Source organism: Anas acuta, chromosome 3 (assembly GCF_963932015.1).
Source record: "Anas acuta chromosome 3, bAnaAcu1.1, whole genome shotgun sequence".
NCBI classification, from domain to species: domain Eukaryota; kingdom Metazoa; phylum Chordata; class Aves; order Anseriformes; family Anatidae; genus Anas; species Anas acuta.
The window spans coordinates 116,399,791-116,415,538 of NC_088981.1; the positions used below are offsets into that span (position 1 = coordinate 116,399,791).

Sequence of the window (15,748 nt, forward strand, 5' to 3'; positions counted from 1 at the left end):
CCCTGAAGCTGGACAAACACAGCTCCTGCACTTGGTACAGCAAAACCAGGTGGAAAAAAAACAAGCAAAACCACATGCAGCCAACGTCTCAGCTCCCCTGGACATGCCAGCTCAGGAGCAATTACAGGTCCACCAGTTTCCTATATCCTGAGTACAGAGTTAAAGCATTTTTTGGCCTAAAATACTTGCCAAGAAATAGGGGTTATGGGATACAAACTACCATTCAGACCATCTAGTCTCGCAGCCCAGACTGTTTTACCCAAGGCTGAGGCAAGTAAGACCTAAATAAACCTGAAACTCAGCCAAGGAAGCAGTTACCTCGTTGTGCAATCCCCGTGTTTGTGTGCTGTTGGAAGCTGGCACTGCCAGGAGACACCAGTAAAGTTCTGGGGTGTAGGCAGCAAGATGTTTGCCACTGCATTTAGTTACCCCTTCGCTGACCCCCTGCCCTTGTGGGGTCCCCCAGGAGCTCTCTCTTCACCCTGCCTCGTGTGCCAGCTCCAGCCCAGGCTCTTCCCACGCAGCCAGTCGCTCCCTTTGCTGCTCACAGCTGCTTCTCCAACCTGCTCAACCACGACGGAGGCAACAGAGGGGTTAAAATAACACATCTCGACTGCATTTAGCGATAAAATCCACATTTTTTTAGCTCGAAATTTCACCTATGCCCCTGACTTCTAATTAAATTAAGGCTGCAGAGGGTGAGGGAGATACAGAAATGTTTTTAAGTGTGACCATTACACTCAGAGCACTTCTTGCAGAAACAAATGCATTTGCAGCACACTTCATCTCGATGACACCTCCAAACCCAGGCAGTTCCAGATGAGAAATGCTGTTTTAACGCACTGCACCGACCCTACCTGGCTGCTGCTCCTGGCTCCTCCTGACAAAATCTTGTGGCTTTTGGTCTGGTTTTGGGCTTGCACTGCCCTCGGAGGACACAGCACCAAGGAGAACTCATCTTACCTGTGCTGAGTCCCAGCACCGCAGGCTGCAGAAGGATGAGGGTTGAAGGGGTGGGTTCCCCGCTGCAGGCAGGGGCCAGGCCACGTTATTTCACCCCTTCCGATAAGAGGCAGAGCACATTTTTGGCCTTCCCACACAAATCCATAGTTGTGTGACTGCCAGCTCTTTATCGCTTCGTATTTCACTTGTTTGTTTTCTTTTAAAACCTTGCCCAAGGTTACACTCAGGAAAGGTTTCTCCCTCGAAATACAGCATTAAAAAAGCACGGGACAGCTCAGGACCAGGCACAACAGCTCAAAGCCCTCTGTCAAAAGCATCAAACTGTTCCAGAAGGAGCCCACCAGCTGTTTAACTCACCCCCTTTTCCCATCCAAACTTCTGAAGTAGGCTGGAAGCCTCCTCCTAGCTCCCAGCTGCTATTTTGTATGGCCTCACTACACCGTTTTCCTTTGGGGGATTGACACCACCCTTTGAATTAAAGGATTTTTCCCCTCTATGGTGCCTGCATTACACATTCACAGACAGTAAATGCTTCAGTAGTATTTCCTAACCTTCCTGCCTGCCCTTCAGCATCCCAAGCACTCCTGTTACCACTCTGCAGCTGCTCAGGGGTGGCTACCGGGGCCCCTTTTGCAGCTCCCATGCCCAGGAAACGTTTCACATTTGGGACAAGCACCAGTTTCTTACAGGCAGATCCTTCCAGATCATCCTTCACCGAGCCTAATGCCTCTGGAGAGATCCCTGGGGAGGGAAGGTTTTGCTACCAGCGAGCTCCGTGAAGGATCCAACAACATCCAGCAAAAAAAACAGCACAACTTTTTTTTTTTTTCCCTCCTCTCCAAGTTGGCCCTGGCACAGAGAACATCACGGAGCATATGCTGCGTAAGCGATCTGCCCACAACTCTCTGCACTTCTTTTTTTTTTTTGAAGCAAGGTGGCTGCAAGCAAACGCAGCTATTTCCAGGAGAGGTGGCTGGACTTTGCGATGTGCAGAAGCACTGCTTTTAGGGCTTGCCCCATGCACCACTTACCCCATTTGTAACAGGTTCTTACACCTGCTTTCCTATCACCACCCCTTAGAGGAGCAGCCATCAATTATTGTTGCAGCAGTTCCGTTTTTGAGCGCAGACAAAAGCTGAGACAAAATTAAGGATGGTGGGGGACAGGTTGTCCAGGGAGGGTACGATCACAGGTCCAGGAGGAAAGGGGAAAAACCTACCCATGACTTCCCTGCGCTTGGGTCACCGCTCCTTAAAGCTCTGAAGAGTCACTTTGCAGGTTATAACTGCTGCTGCTCTCCGTTTATCCACTTATTATCCACCTCAGACGGCAGCCAAGTCCTTTCCACACGCACATGATCTAATGGGAATGCTCACTCTGAATAAAACGACCAAGAGGAAAAAGAAAACATAGGTCTCCCTTCGTGCAGGAGATGCCACGGTGCCAGCAGCTTCCCTCAGCTTTTCCCAATCAGGTTTTGCTCTGTTTTATGAAGTTCCATTTTATGAAGTTTTGCTCCATTTTATGAAGTTTTTGCATAATGGCTATTATGCAAAACTCAGTATTCAATAGATAGTAGCCAACTTCTGCCCCTTTTTTTAATTTTCTGCCTAATTATGGCTTGGAAAATAATGTAGTTACAACACCCTTCTTTAAATATTTAGGAATTTCTTCCTGTATTGAAATCAAGTCCAACATCAGACAACAATACCCTAGTGACATCTATCAGGGATGGCAAGGGTGAAGTTGGTCGCTGTTCCCACACACTTCATAAACTCCTGCTGGCATCGCTGATAAAATAAACTAATAAGAAGAATAAAAAGCTTTTAGCCTAAAGGTTAAGGGTTGAAAGATTCCAGAACTGCTGAGAAAGATCAACAAACCCCAGTTCTGACCGGAAAGGCTGAAACATTCGCTTTCAGGCCAAATATTTTGGCAGCTCCCCCCCCTCAACCCCAGCTCCCATCCTGCAAAGGATTCGGAGCTGTGGTTAAAGCCAGCAGCAGAGCTGACAAACCATCACACCCTGACATCGCCAAGGCAAAAGCGTCGAGAAACAAAGACACACTTGACTGGCAAACCCTGGAGCATCAGCGTAAATGAGCTCCTGGGGGACCTGAACCGGAGGTTTCTTTTCCTCCTCAAAGGCGGCAGCTCCGCGAGGCCTCACGGTGAGCTCTCGAGGCAGAATTTAAAGGAAGGCAGAATTAAAATGACGTCGAACCTTGTCCACGGGGGAAGACGGCATCTGGATGGGCAGGAGGAGGGAGAGCATCCCGGCAGCCCCATACACAGGGCGGGAGGGGAAGGGGAGCAGTGCCTCCTCCTTGCCTTCGGGGCAGCTTCAGTGCAGCAGTGAGTTCATCTTTGGCAGTTCCTGCGACTTCTAAGACCCAAACTACACCTCTAAGACCTGAACCACCCTGAGCTGCAGCCACCCCAGATGCTTGTAGGGAGGGTCGAGGCACCGTGCAACACCCCCGAGCTCATTCCAGATCCAGACAACTTCACACCAGCCTCCCACAGCCTGCCCCTGCTTTTAGAAGTGGAAATACCAGCAGGCAAGACAATAACCTGGCTCTTCAGAGATTATCCTTAAAGATTCAAGTTTCCAGGTAAATTCTCCTGTCTAAAACAGGTCCAGGCTGAAGCTTGCTTGTAGGAGCTGAAGGGAAACCTCTTCTGCCCAGTACCTGCCACAGCGAGGTGTCTCTGCACCGACATTTCCTCTTCTAAAACTTCAAGCATCATCTCTGCAGCGAGATGCCCATGACCTCCAGGCTTGTACTTCCCACAGAAAGGCTGGCCTTGGATTTTAGTTCGTGTGCTGCTTTGGAGGTGGCACCAGCAGAAAGGTCTACAAGAAACGAGTCTTTTGCAGTCAGCATCACCAGCAGCGGGTCTGAGCTTTACCAAATACGGGAGGCACGTGTCAAAAACACTTCCAGAAGGGAAAAATGCAAAAACCTCGCTATTATTTTCAGAAGATAACATCGATTCCCACTCTTCTTCCTTTGATTTGCAGCAGGAGGAGGAAGGAGTGAAGGAGGGAGAAGCAAATTGTTTAACCAGCAGCTGCTCCATCAGTACTGGCACGATGGAGTCGTGAGCATCCTCTCCTTGTCAGAGCAGAAGTAAGAGCTCTGCCTCTTGGAGAGGACTTCACAACCTCAAACACAAACGTTGGGTCGTATTTTCTTCCCAATCCCTGCTGAGTGATGACAGAACAACCCCACAAAGTAAATCCTTTTCATATCGGGGCCTTCCGTGATCCTATCGCACCGGAAACTTCCTGGCTCACACGAAAACGAGGAGGATTTCACTCCTGCTTCCCATGATTTTGTCCCCGGGGGGCCTTTCTCTAAACCTCCAGTGGAGGAAAAGCTTCGTCTGGCAACACGAGATGAGGTAAATTTCCAAACTGAAATTTCACTGCTCAATCTTTTAGCGAGTCCGAGGCTATCTAGAGAGTGTTTACCTCCAGCTGTCTGCAGATTTTACTCGCAGAAGCAAATTAGCGCGACTGGCAAACATTACTTAACTTGTTCCCTGCTCCCTAATCGTTACTATAGTAATGCAAACCTCCCGGAGAGTCCCTTTAACACTTTTTTAACCGCTCTCAAATAGCTTTATTATGGTAAATAATCACTGGAACATTTTCCTATCACCAGCAAGTTATAAGCTGTCCTCAGGCTCGGGCCCCTGGAGTCTTCTCGTTAAGAGCCTGCGCCACCGTTCTGGTCCCAGGTGCCAAGGTCGATACAGAGAAATGACTTCCACCACAACGAGCTCCCAGTACCCCCGTTTGAGTAAATGAATGAAATTGCACTTGGGAGAAAACGGGAAAAGCCAGAGGGTATTAAACAGAAAGCTGGCTGATCCCCGCGTTGCTAAGCTCGTTCTTCCAACGCCATCCTTTAATAAGCACAGGCGGTCAGCTGCCAAGCTAACTTATCCATACACAACATCCTTTTGGCAAACCTGGATGTAATTTGGAATTATTTACCTGGCCAGGGTGCAGGCTAGAGCCAAGGTAGCCTTTAGTTTGCAGGGAAGGTCCTATGGCATCATACAGGTTCACTTAATCCAGCTCTTCTAACTCATCCTGCAAATAACATGAAGCCGATCTTGCCAGGAATGGTTTAGGAATGAGCCCAGGAAACAACCTGGAGAAAGCAGCAGGGGAACGGTGGAGCCACAGCCTAAGAGGGTTGAACCTTGAGATTCAGTGCTGAAAAAAAGCTCCCACCCCGTGGACGAGACGGACAGAGGGCTGCAGACCTGCACCACCGCGCTATGGAGGACCTCGTAGGCAACGTGCTGATTTCAGCCTTGCTTGAGCTCTCTTCCTCTGACCCACCATGGGATTCAGCAAGAACTGGGAGCAGAAAGGAAGCAAACGCACAAACAGTGACTTGTTCTACCTAAGTATGATCCAATTCCTGGAGGGGAAGGGAGGGGAACAGAACCCGGGCTGATACCACAGGCTCAGCAAGCGGGAGCACTCAGCAAATACTGCCGGCTTTGTACTGGGTCACAAAGGGCGCCTGTTACAGCTCTGCCATTACAGCATTGTCCCACGCAGCCTCCAGTCCAGATTTCAATGGCTGCATTAAAAGAAAAAGCCCCCTGGGTGCTGGTTGGCTTCTCGGAGCTCCCCACGGAGAGCACAGCGCCTTCCGAACATCGCTGCATCCCAGCGAGGTCCCCAAACTTTGCTCCAAGTCAGATGAAGCTTCCCCTCCATGGAGGTTCTCCAAAACAAGGGATTTCCCTGGGCAGAGCAGGATATTATTCAGTCAGTGCACCAGAAGAGAAAAAATAAACTGTTCCAGTGCTGCCCAGGAGGAGCTGATCCCTCGTTCAGAGAGGGACCGATGTCTGGAGCATTTATACCCTGCCCTAGCCAAAATGAGCATCAAAACCACCAGGAGAAGCAGCCAACGTGGCTGTTCTGATCCCAACCATATTAAAATCACTCTCGATTTCCTATCTTGATAAACTATAGCTGAAATTGTTAGTGTAGGTTGCCTGCGGGCTGGCAGGCCGGCTGGGTGCAGCTTCGTGTGAGCACATGTAAAAAGAAGGCCGAGAAAGAGCCGTATATAGAAAGAGGGCAAGGAAGGAATGGAAAAACCTCAGGGCAACAGTTCATCCCCGGGATATCCCGAATAGGGTTACGAATGGTAATCGGCGTGGGTGTAAACCCTATGAAACAAGGGGCTGGTGAGGGAAGCCGATCCCTAGGGCTTCTCTTAAAAAAGCCACCAGCAGAGCACAGACAAGCCTGAACAACTGCTTGGGCTCCTTGGTTTTAAAAGCAGATATGAAGAGGAGCATTGGGGGAGGCAGCAGAGGGGAAAGAAGAAATCCCCGATGGCAGGAACAGCCGTGGGGCTGGGAGAAGGCAGGGCAACACCACTCCCATCGTCCGCAGAGCTCTGGCTCCGTGCTGAGGGAGAAAACCACCCAAACGTTTCCCTGGCTGAACTCAGGAGCAGGTTTCTCAGGCCGACCACAGGGCAAGGCTTTAACCACGCTTGTGGGAGCTGTGATTCACCTTCGGGCAGCACAAAAGCCAGGGCCGTGAGTCAGGGCAGGGAGAGACAAAACCACAGAGCTGGCTCAGCCCCAGGCGCGCCGTGGCGATCTGCAGACCTGCGACTACAACCCTGGGCAGTAGAGTTTGAATTGTGCCGTGTTTCAGTTCTACTTTTTGGAATCTAGCAGTTTGTTAGTCCTACTATTTATCTTGTTAGTCCTACTAGAGTGTGGGACTGACAAAATAAAGAAGACTTGCACAAAGCACAGGGGATGGAGGGGCATGCCTCTCCCTTGCAAAATCAGTAGCTGCTTGTTGACACCATTTGATGTTTATCTAAGTAGGAACTACTCACTCTTTTGGTATCTACTCACTCTTCTGGTATCGTTTTTACCTCTCAACCAACGGAGCAGAAGGAGAAGCTTTAACATCCAGAGCGTTTCTTGTCCCCATCTGGAAGACGCAGCGCACACGAGCAGCCATTTAGTTTCCCGAAACTGCTGCAGGATACAAAGATACAGCTCATATCCTGGCTGACAGCTCGAGCACAAAGCCACACAATGTCTGTCAGGACTCTTTGTTAAATACTACATTGTCCCAGTGACTCAGTGTGCTGGAATGCAGGTTTATTCATAGCTGTTCTGATAGAGCCTTTAGATTAGACACAAACTCCTGCTTTTTAGAAGAAGAAGAAAAAAAAATAAATCTATGGCTTCTCGTTATGTGGAACACACACGATTTCTGGCTTCTTTTCCAGGGTGATAAACACCGAACTGAAACAAAAGGATGGGCCCTCAGAAACCTAATGGCTCTTTCAAGGTACTAACGAGTAGGACTTGGAGGTTTGAGAGGAAAACCAAATGTGCACCAGGACCAGAAGTCAGTGCCACGAGGAGAGGGGGCAGAAGAGAAGTGAGGATGGTCAGAGACACGGAACATCACCTGCAAGGACAGTCCAACTAGATTTGGGTCCTTTTGTCTGGAAGAGATCTCTGGTAAGGGGCATAGCAGGGACCTACAGAACCCAGAACAGCACAGAAGAGGCGAACACGCAAACAATTCAAACTGCAGCTAAATAAATTAACAAGATAAAGACCATTTCCACCAGTCACTGCTGGAGACAGGACAGACCTCGGGCCTCCCTGTGGCTCAGGTGTTTGTTTGCTGTGGTTTGAGTTTCTAATAAAGTCAGCAGAAGTCTACAGCTTCTTCTGGAAGATCAGCAACGCAGCCTCCCCCAGTACTTAGCTGGGGTTGAAAGCATTTTTATATTCCAACCCCAGCCCATTTAGCTACTTAGTGCTACAGTCTTGTATAAAATGGCTTAAAGACTCTTGAAACCAGTTATTTTTCCATCTTGTTCTACAGCAATCACAGACAGACCTTGTTTCTATCACTCTTCTGTTCCATCCCTCTGCCAAGAAGATCCCTTTGCTCAGCTGTCTCCTACTGACCTAAATTCACATGCACAGTCTTTTGCTTCAATCACAATCTTCAGCCCAAAATCCAAACCTCAAATCCTCGTCTCCAACGTTTGTTCTTCCAGCCATCAGGCCCACAAACGTGTACCAGGTTCTGAAGGTCAATGCTGAGCCTGCCACACAAGACACCAGCTGTAATAGATGCTCTGCAGGCCAAATGATGCCCTCAGGGAAGCCCACGCAGCCCTGGGGCCCGCTGCACATTGCACAGCTGTCAGGCTGCAACTTTCCATGTTTCTTCTTAAGCTATGCAAGAAGGAGAATTCGATGGTATTGACTTATTTTAGCTCCTGCAGTCAGCAGATCTAACTCTAGACACACACTGGGATTAGATCTGTCGATGCAGACCACGGCGCGATGGCACCCCTGATCGATAGCAGCAGCCTCTGCTCTTCACACGACCTCTCTGCTACTTTCAGTTTCAGTATTCAGCCCCGAACGCAGTGTTTGGCACATCCCAGCAGCAGGGCAGAAAGAGTGCCCTGGATCCAGAAGTAAAACGAGCTGAATCAACAACGAGAACACCTGAACCAAGGATATCTTACATGCCATGCTATGTGAGGTGGAAAAGTTAAGCAGCCACAGATTAGAAAGCCTCTTTTTTCCCTTTCCTGCACAGGAGGAACCAGAATTGACCGCCCTGCTCCCAGGACTTATTGAAACCAACCTGCTGACACGCTCCGGTTTCCAAGCGTGTGATTTCCTCCTTGTCTTTTTGTTAACGAGCACCTTCAGCTTTTAAAATTCATCATCCCACGTTATCCTTCGGGGAGTCGCCTGCTAGGATTGTTCCGGCGGATTTAATTGTGCAGCCCTCTTGGTCAATCACAGCAGCTCCCACACTCACCTGCTGTGCCTGGGCCAGCATTTTGTACCCAAAAGCAGTGTCCTCAGCCCGCAGGGGCTTGCAGTTAACTGTTTCAGTCTGGCTACGCACCAGATGGGCCGACGTGTTCCAATTAACCGGGATTTATTAGCTCGAGTCCCTCGCAGTAGCAAGTTGAACAATGTTTGCAGACACCTCATAAAGCACCGGCTCGTTATTACCGCCCATTAGCATGCGTGCGAGATATTTTAATGTGTAAAAATTCCCCATGAAATACGGATTTTCTCCCTCGCTTTCAGAAAACGCCTGCCACCCTTACCACGTACTAAAGCGGGCAGATTTACCCCTTCGGATAGAAGGAGCTGGAGCTGTCAGCTTCCACTTCCCTCGAAACACAACAGGAGGAAAGCCAAGGGAGCTGCTATTTGTAGGAAAGCGTTGTCGAAGTATGTAGATTTAGTGCTGCTCCCCCGTGAAGGCAGTTTTAAGGCAATATTAAGCACAGCAAATCTCATCCTCGAGACGTCAGGGTACTTACTGCAAAGGGTGATCAAGCAGAATCTGCCTCTCCTCCGTGCCCGACTCCCCGCTCATTTGTCTGGATCCTATTAGAGAAGAAGAAAAGCTGTAAGTAGAGACAAAGAGACAAATTCAAGAAGCCTGCTAAGGGAAGGAAGCAGAACAGACACCGCCAACACCAAGGTTGAGAAATGAGAATGCTGGCAAAGGTTGGAGCATGTCCTAAACAAGAAATACCCTAAACCAAACCAGAAATGCCCTAAACCAAGAGATGCTGCAATGCCTGAAGTCAGATGGCACTGGTGGCCTCCAGAGGCTCTCAGAAGGTCAGACCTGATCCAAACCAAGAGTTAAGCAAGATAATGATATAAAAGTGGCATCAACAGCTACACAAAAGCAGTTAGTACAGGGACGGTGAATCCTCCTCCTGAGGCACACTGGTCACCATTACACGGGCTCAGCGTGTTACAAAGGCTTCCTCGGTGGCCACCAGGACAGGAATTCCCTTCCTAAGGCACGGTCCTGGCGGCTCAGATGGCCGTAACCTGCACGCACCAAGGAAGGTCCTTTAATAGGTTTAAAGTTTATAATTTTAACCTTATCCCCTTCATGGGAAGCCACTCGGTTTGTGCTGAAGCCCATTCTGATTAAGCAAGGAATTACCTACGTAATGGAGTTACGATGCAAAGGAAAGCAGAACCCATCATGAGATGTGTCAACACACGCCGCACGCAGACCGATGGCGCTTCAGGGACACATTAAATCCCCCTTCAATTAAAGAGACACCTCTTAAGAGGGGCATTAAATAATTCCCTACCGTGCAGCACGACAACTGGCTACTTCTGGATATCAGAAGTGAGGACTCCACGTCTCCCAGCCCCAAAAACCCCAAGGAAACCATCCCGAGAAGCAACAAGGGGTGAGCAGGAGGGGCTGAGGGGCAGGAATGAGACTGCTGCAGCCTTCTTGCGTGCTTAGATTAAAGAGTCCTCATCAGGAAATTAAATGAAACGGATGCCTTTCATGTTTATCAATAACGGAGCTAATGGTTTTTATGTAAATGCCACTACTCGCAGGCAGATCTGCACGAGGCTCGAGCCAGCCTCGCCGGCGACTCCCCTTCGGGCAGCCAATCTAAATGCAAATTGCAATCAAATGGCAAAACCCGGAGCTTTCTGGGCCATACCAAAAATTTACAACTCGAGACGGAGCACACGCATTTAGGAGAACTGCCCTCCTCTTGGGCAGGTGGCCTGCTGATCCTGCGCTGCTTTTTCACCCTGACCATGGATAAAAATTCAAGGTGAACGTGGATAAAAACCAAAGGAGAGCTCTGTTCTCATTTGCAGCCCTATTATTTACACAATAATATCTGTAAATATATTATAAAACAAATAAACAGCGCTCTCCTCTTCTGTCCCATCCGTGTTAATACAAGGGGAATTTGTTATTTATTTATTTACCAAGCTGCAGAGAGCTGCTGTCAGCACAAGGAGAGCCATCCTCACAGCACAAAAGCTTTTCTGAAGAACCCTTGAATCACGACACCCACCTGGAGAACACAGCACGCGAGGCGCTTTGTCGGCGCTGACGAGAAGGGGGCACTAATGGCAGACCCGAAAATAACTCCTATTAGAAACGGCGCTGCTTAATAAGCAGAATGCACGGAGGATTAATAAAACAGAGGCCAAAAATGTGAGAGACGAGCTCGCAGAAACGTGCAGGAGTGGGTCTCGGAGGGGCTGCCCCCGCCTGCCACCAGCAGCACCAGGACCACCACCCCCGAGGGGGGCGTCCTCAGAGGGCTGCAGCTCGTTAACACGGCTGTACACACACTCATTAAACAGGTGAAGAGCTAATTAAAGCACCACTTGTCACGCGTGGCCTGGCTAAATCTGATTACGAGGGGCTGACTGCCCATCAGAAGAGGGCATTACAACAGCACAACCCTGCTTACCTTCCCCAGAAACTCTTTTAATTTCTGGAGACTCAGTGGACTCCTCCCACAGCTGACATCAGGGTTAAACAGTTACTCACGGAGCTGTTGTTGTATGGATTGAGATAAAATGTTGGCTTTCAAGCCTTGAACACAACTCGCTAAGGCTCCCTCCTCTTCCTCCAAGCCCTGGTGCAGCGAGCGCCTGAGCACGGCCACGCAAAGGGCCTGAAGCATCTTCCTTAGGAGGAAATGAAGAGACCTGGGGCTGCTCAGCCTGGAGAAGAGGAGACTGAGAGGGGATCTCAGCAATGTGTACAAATATCTGAAGTGTGGGAGGCAGAGGGACTTGGCCAACCTCTTTTCGGTGGTTTGTGGGGACAGGCCAAGGGGCAACGGCCAAAAAATGGAGCCCAGGCAGTTCTGCACCAAGATGTGAAACAACTTTTTCATGGTGAGGGTGTCAGAGCACTGGGACAGGCTGCCCAGGGAGGTTGTGGGGTCTCTGGGGATATCCAAGGCCCGTATGGACACCTCCTTGGGCAGCCTGCTCTAAGGAACTGCTTTGGCAGGGGGTTGGACCTGATGGTCTCTGGAGGTCCCTTCCAACCCCTACAGCTCTCTGATTCTCAGCAGTGGGGCACAGACTCACATTGAGGCACAAGATCTCAGAAAAAGGCCCCCGCAGCCCCAAAACCCCCATCGTGCAGCCCCACAGTGACCGTAGCTCTCAGCTGCCTGGGATTTCACACACAGCCACCACGTGCGAGCGTAATCTGATTTCGCAGTCCGACAAACCACAACCACAGCACGCTGCTGCAGCAACGTGCCTGAAAACCAGAGCTGGTTCCTCCCGTGACGAAAGGATCGAAACCAGACCCCACATACCTGTCCTCCTGCCGTGCTACATCCTCCCTGCACGAGGGGCAAGATGCTGGCGACACAGATTGTCTTCCAGGTGGTGGAAGCTCCCCCCAAATCACCTAATTCTGCAATCTGGCAAAGGGGAGGAACAAATCTGGAACTATTTTCACTTCTGAAGTGCTTCCCAGCAGCTCCCGTTCTTCAATAAGTTCTGTAACATCTAAACTTACTCAGCACTCCTTTTCTCTCCCCAGTTTCCATCACCACAACCCCACAGCCTGCCCCACCAAAGCTGAGGGTTTCCCTTACAAGAGTTCAGGTTTAAGCACACCGAAACAGCCCGTTTGATCTTTTCCCACCGCCTTTTGTGGCAGCCTTCAGGCTATGATGGATGCGTGGGGATGCAAAGCAAGAAGTCCGCACAAAGAGCAAAAGCCAGTGGGTGAGGCGGTTTTGTCCTCAGAAGGGAAGCAGGAACGACTTCTTGCCTCATTAAAGAGCCTCGGTCTGCATTTTTCTTAGATATATTTAGACACTAGTGGCAAAAAAAAATAATAAAATGAAAAGCGATTGTATTCTTACCGTACGCACCTCGTTAATCACACGGATACAAACTAAAGAGAGGAGCAAGCTCTGAAGCCTCCGTCCCGTCAGGAACCTGCAGCTCCACAAGGCAGCTTCCTTCCAAACCTCCTGCAAACGGTAATTCCTGTCCTCTGGCTTGCAGGAAGCACAAATTACTACCCTCAGCGATACCTCCCCGCCGATAAACCACGGCTAAGGCTGCGCGCGGACACTGGCACGGAGCGAAACGAGGCGGCACGCCCCGAGCAAGCATGCTGCTCGACCACTAAACACACATTTCGGTGCCCTGCGTGGGCAGCAGCTGCTGTCCCGAATGTTTTCGCAGCGTAGCCTGCACCGCTTGATGAAATGGGACTAAAAAAATGGGTTGGAAAAATGGTCCAAGGGTTTCCGTGCAGGGATATAACCTCACAGCACGAAAAGCAGAGCCCCCAGCTCACTGTGCTCTGCCTGCAGCACGCATCCTGCTCCTCCTGGTTCCCAAAATCCCTCTGTGTGATGTCTGCTGGCTCCGTTTCTGTCCCCGCCAGCCACCCAAAAGATCCTGCAGCACCCCAAAAAAACAGCAGGGAGCCTGCAGGAGCAGCACCCTGAGCGTTGCCCTGCCTGGATTTTGGTCAGCACAAGTCACCCTTCCCAAAACAGCCCCAGAAAGCAAAATGCGGCCGCCAGCAGCAAGCAACCACGCACCCACCTGCCTGGGGGTGCTCCCCAAAGGGCCACGGCTGCACCCCAAACCTGCTGGGGGCCAAAAACCCTCATCAGAGGGGAGCCGAGCCCCACCGCACCTCCTCCGGGTAGCCACAGTCCCTCTTTGCCAGCAAGTAAAAGCACTTCGAGGAGGGCTTTGCTCCCCTCCCTTCAGTTTTAAAGGGCTGAAGAATTTCTTCTGAATGCTCCCGATCGCAGGCTCACGCTGGGTTATTTTTAAGAGCACAGGAGCAGATTTGCAAGACCCTGAATGAGGAAACGCCAAGCTTTTCTGCAGCAATAATAGCCCGGACAATGGTCACGGTTTCCCAAGGGTCTGAACACCGCGGCTGACAAGAAGCTTTATTCCCCCACAAAACCCCCTTCACGGGCTTGGAGGGTTTGCTTTGTGTGCTCCAGGCTCAAGTTAGGGAGTTAAAACAAAAAAAAACCAAAAAGCTCTGCGGCCGTGCTCAGCGCCATTTCCTCCAGCAACGCACATCTGCCCGGGGAGACAAAAATCACCGGGAAAAGCTTTAGGGTTTTGGGATAAATCCCCCTTGGTACCAAGACTTCTCCCCATCCTACCTGCACCAACTGGCTGGCTTCTCCAGGGTTAGGGGGTTGGGGAAAAGCCCTTCAGCTTTCTTCACGGATATTTGCACCACCAAACCATGCCTCGCCCCTAAATCTCCAGAGATGTGCTGCAACCCCTGACCTGCTGCCAAATGGGGGAGTCAAATCCAGAGATCACATCACTCCTTCCTTCTTCTGAGGAGGAAGAAGGCTCCTTTTGTCTCCTGTTCCAATGCTGGCCTCACCCTAACCGCTTAAAAAAAATAAAGAAAGATTAATGCCATGAGTTCATTAGCTCTTAGTTCTTCAAACCAAGGTGTCAGGGTGTGCCTGCAGGAGCTCCTCACTCTCCCGTGATCTCTGCTCTCCCTTGTCCCTGTAAAAACACAGTGTAGCACACAGCAAACCACGGTTACAGCTCAGCTTTTTTATTTGGTCGCTCTCAATCCGATCGCTTCCCAACCTGGTGCACCCCACAGCTAGGAGAGAGAGACCACAAAGCTTTTTCCTCCAGCTTATGACACCTTCAAGGTTATGAAAACATTTCCTAACCTAACGCCACGACCTCCCTGAGTTAAACAGAGAATTAATCACATTCAATTTCAGCGTGACAGTTACGTGCTGACCCACAGAGGCTCTAAGCACAAAAAAAAAGCCAAGGGCCGAGGCTGAGTTATCCCAAAATGCCTGGAGCTGCCCGTGCAGGACAGGAGAATGAAGCTGCCACGGAAGAAACGACGCCAGCAGATCCCTGCGCCGTGCTGCTGATCTCTGCAGAAACCCCAGCCAGCCTCTTTTTTATTTTCGGCTCTCACTTCCAACAGATTGAGATCATCCCAGGGGCATGGCAGCGGACCAGAGCACGGGAGATCGTTTCAAGACATCCTTAATGATGCACAATTAACAGCTTCTCCCCGATTTTGTCTCATGACCTCATTCGTTAGTCAGAGTTTTTAATCAGATCCTCAAATAACACGTTTTCTAACCACCTCCCGCTTTCCTTACTGCCACCAGGAGCCTGGGGCTCCTCTTCCTTCCCCTTGAGAAGGGTTCAAGGCAGCATCTCCATTTCCCTACCACCCAACCACAACGAAGCTGCCTGCACCCACGTGCAAGCCAAGCTGGTCCTCCACCACGAATTTCACCCAAGCCAGTCAATATTTGACTTTGCAAGGACCACAATTTATTTATTTTTATTAAATTCAGCGCATCGTGCCCACAAGAGGAGATGCAGCAAAGGGTGAGGCAGCAGGACACGCTGCTTGGGGTCTGGGGAATAAATGCTGGCCCCACAGGTAACCACAGAGCTCTTTTAATGGGGTATCTCTTGTCAAAAGAGGGATGAGGGAAGGGCAGGACCTTCTGCTGCCTTCTCTGGTGCTCCACAGCTGGCAGAGAACTGGAAAAATTCAGAGAAAGAGGAAATCTATGACAATAAGGCCAACGAGGGGGAAGGTGATGGAAACAGGAGGAAGCCGAGGCTGCAAGGATGACAAATAAAAATTAAAAACACATCAGGCACAACTACACCACAAACTGAACTCTCCTGCTCCTCTTACTCTTGGTTTTTGACAGAAACCACAGGGGAAAAATCAGTAAGAAGCCATCAACTGCAGGCCAGGCTCAGCTTCGCATCCCTTTCTGCAGTTTTTACGAGCTTCCAAAACTCCAGTTGCTTAAAACGAGCACAGCCCAGCAGGTATCGATGCTGTGAGCCAGCAAGGGCTCTCCGCAGATGTGATCTCTCTCCCCGAGTGATTGCTTGC

The 15,748-nt window shown here is 50.1% G+C and overlaps 1 protein-coding gene across 3 annotated transcripts in view; it reads right to left on the bottom strand.

Moving 5' to 3' along the window:
• The window catches only part of EXTL3 (exostosin like glycosyltransferase 3), a 106,282-nt gene that overhangs the window by 65,366 nt on the left and 25,168 nt on the right, over window positions 1-15,748 (bottom strand). For all 3 annotated transcript variants that reach the window (XM_068678940.1, XM_068678939.1, XM_068678938.1), the window contains exon 2: window positions 9,351-9,417. The gene's annotated coding sequence lies outside the window, so the exon portion shown is untranslated. The remainder of the gene's footprint in view (window positions 1-9,350; window positions 9,418-15,748) is intronic.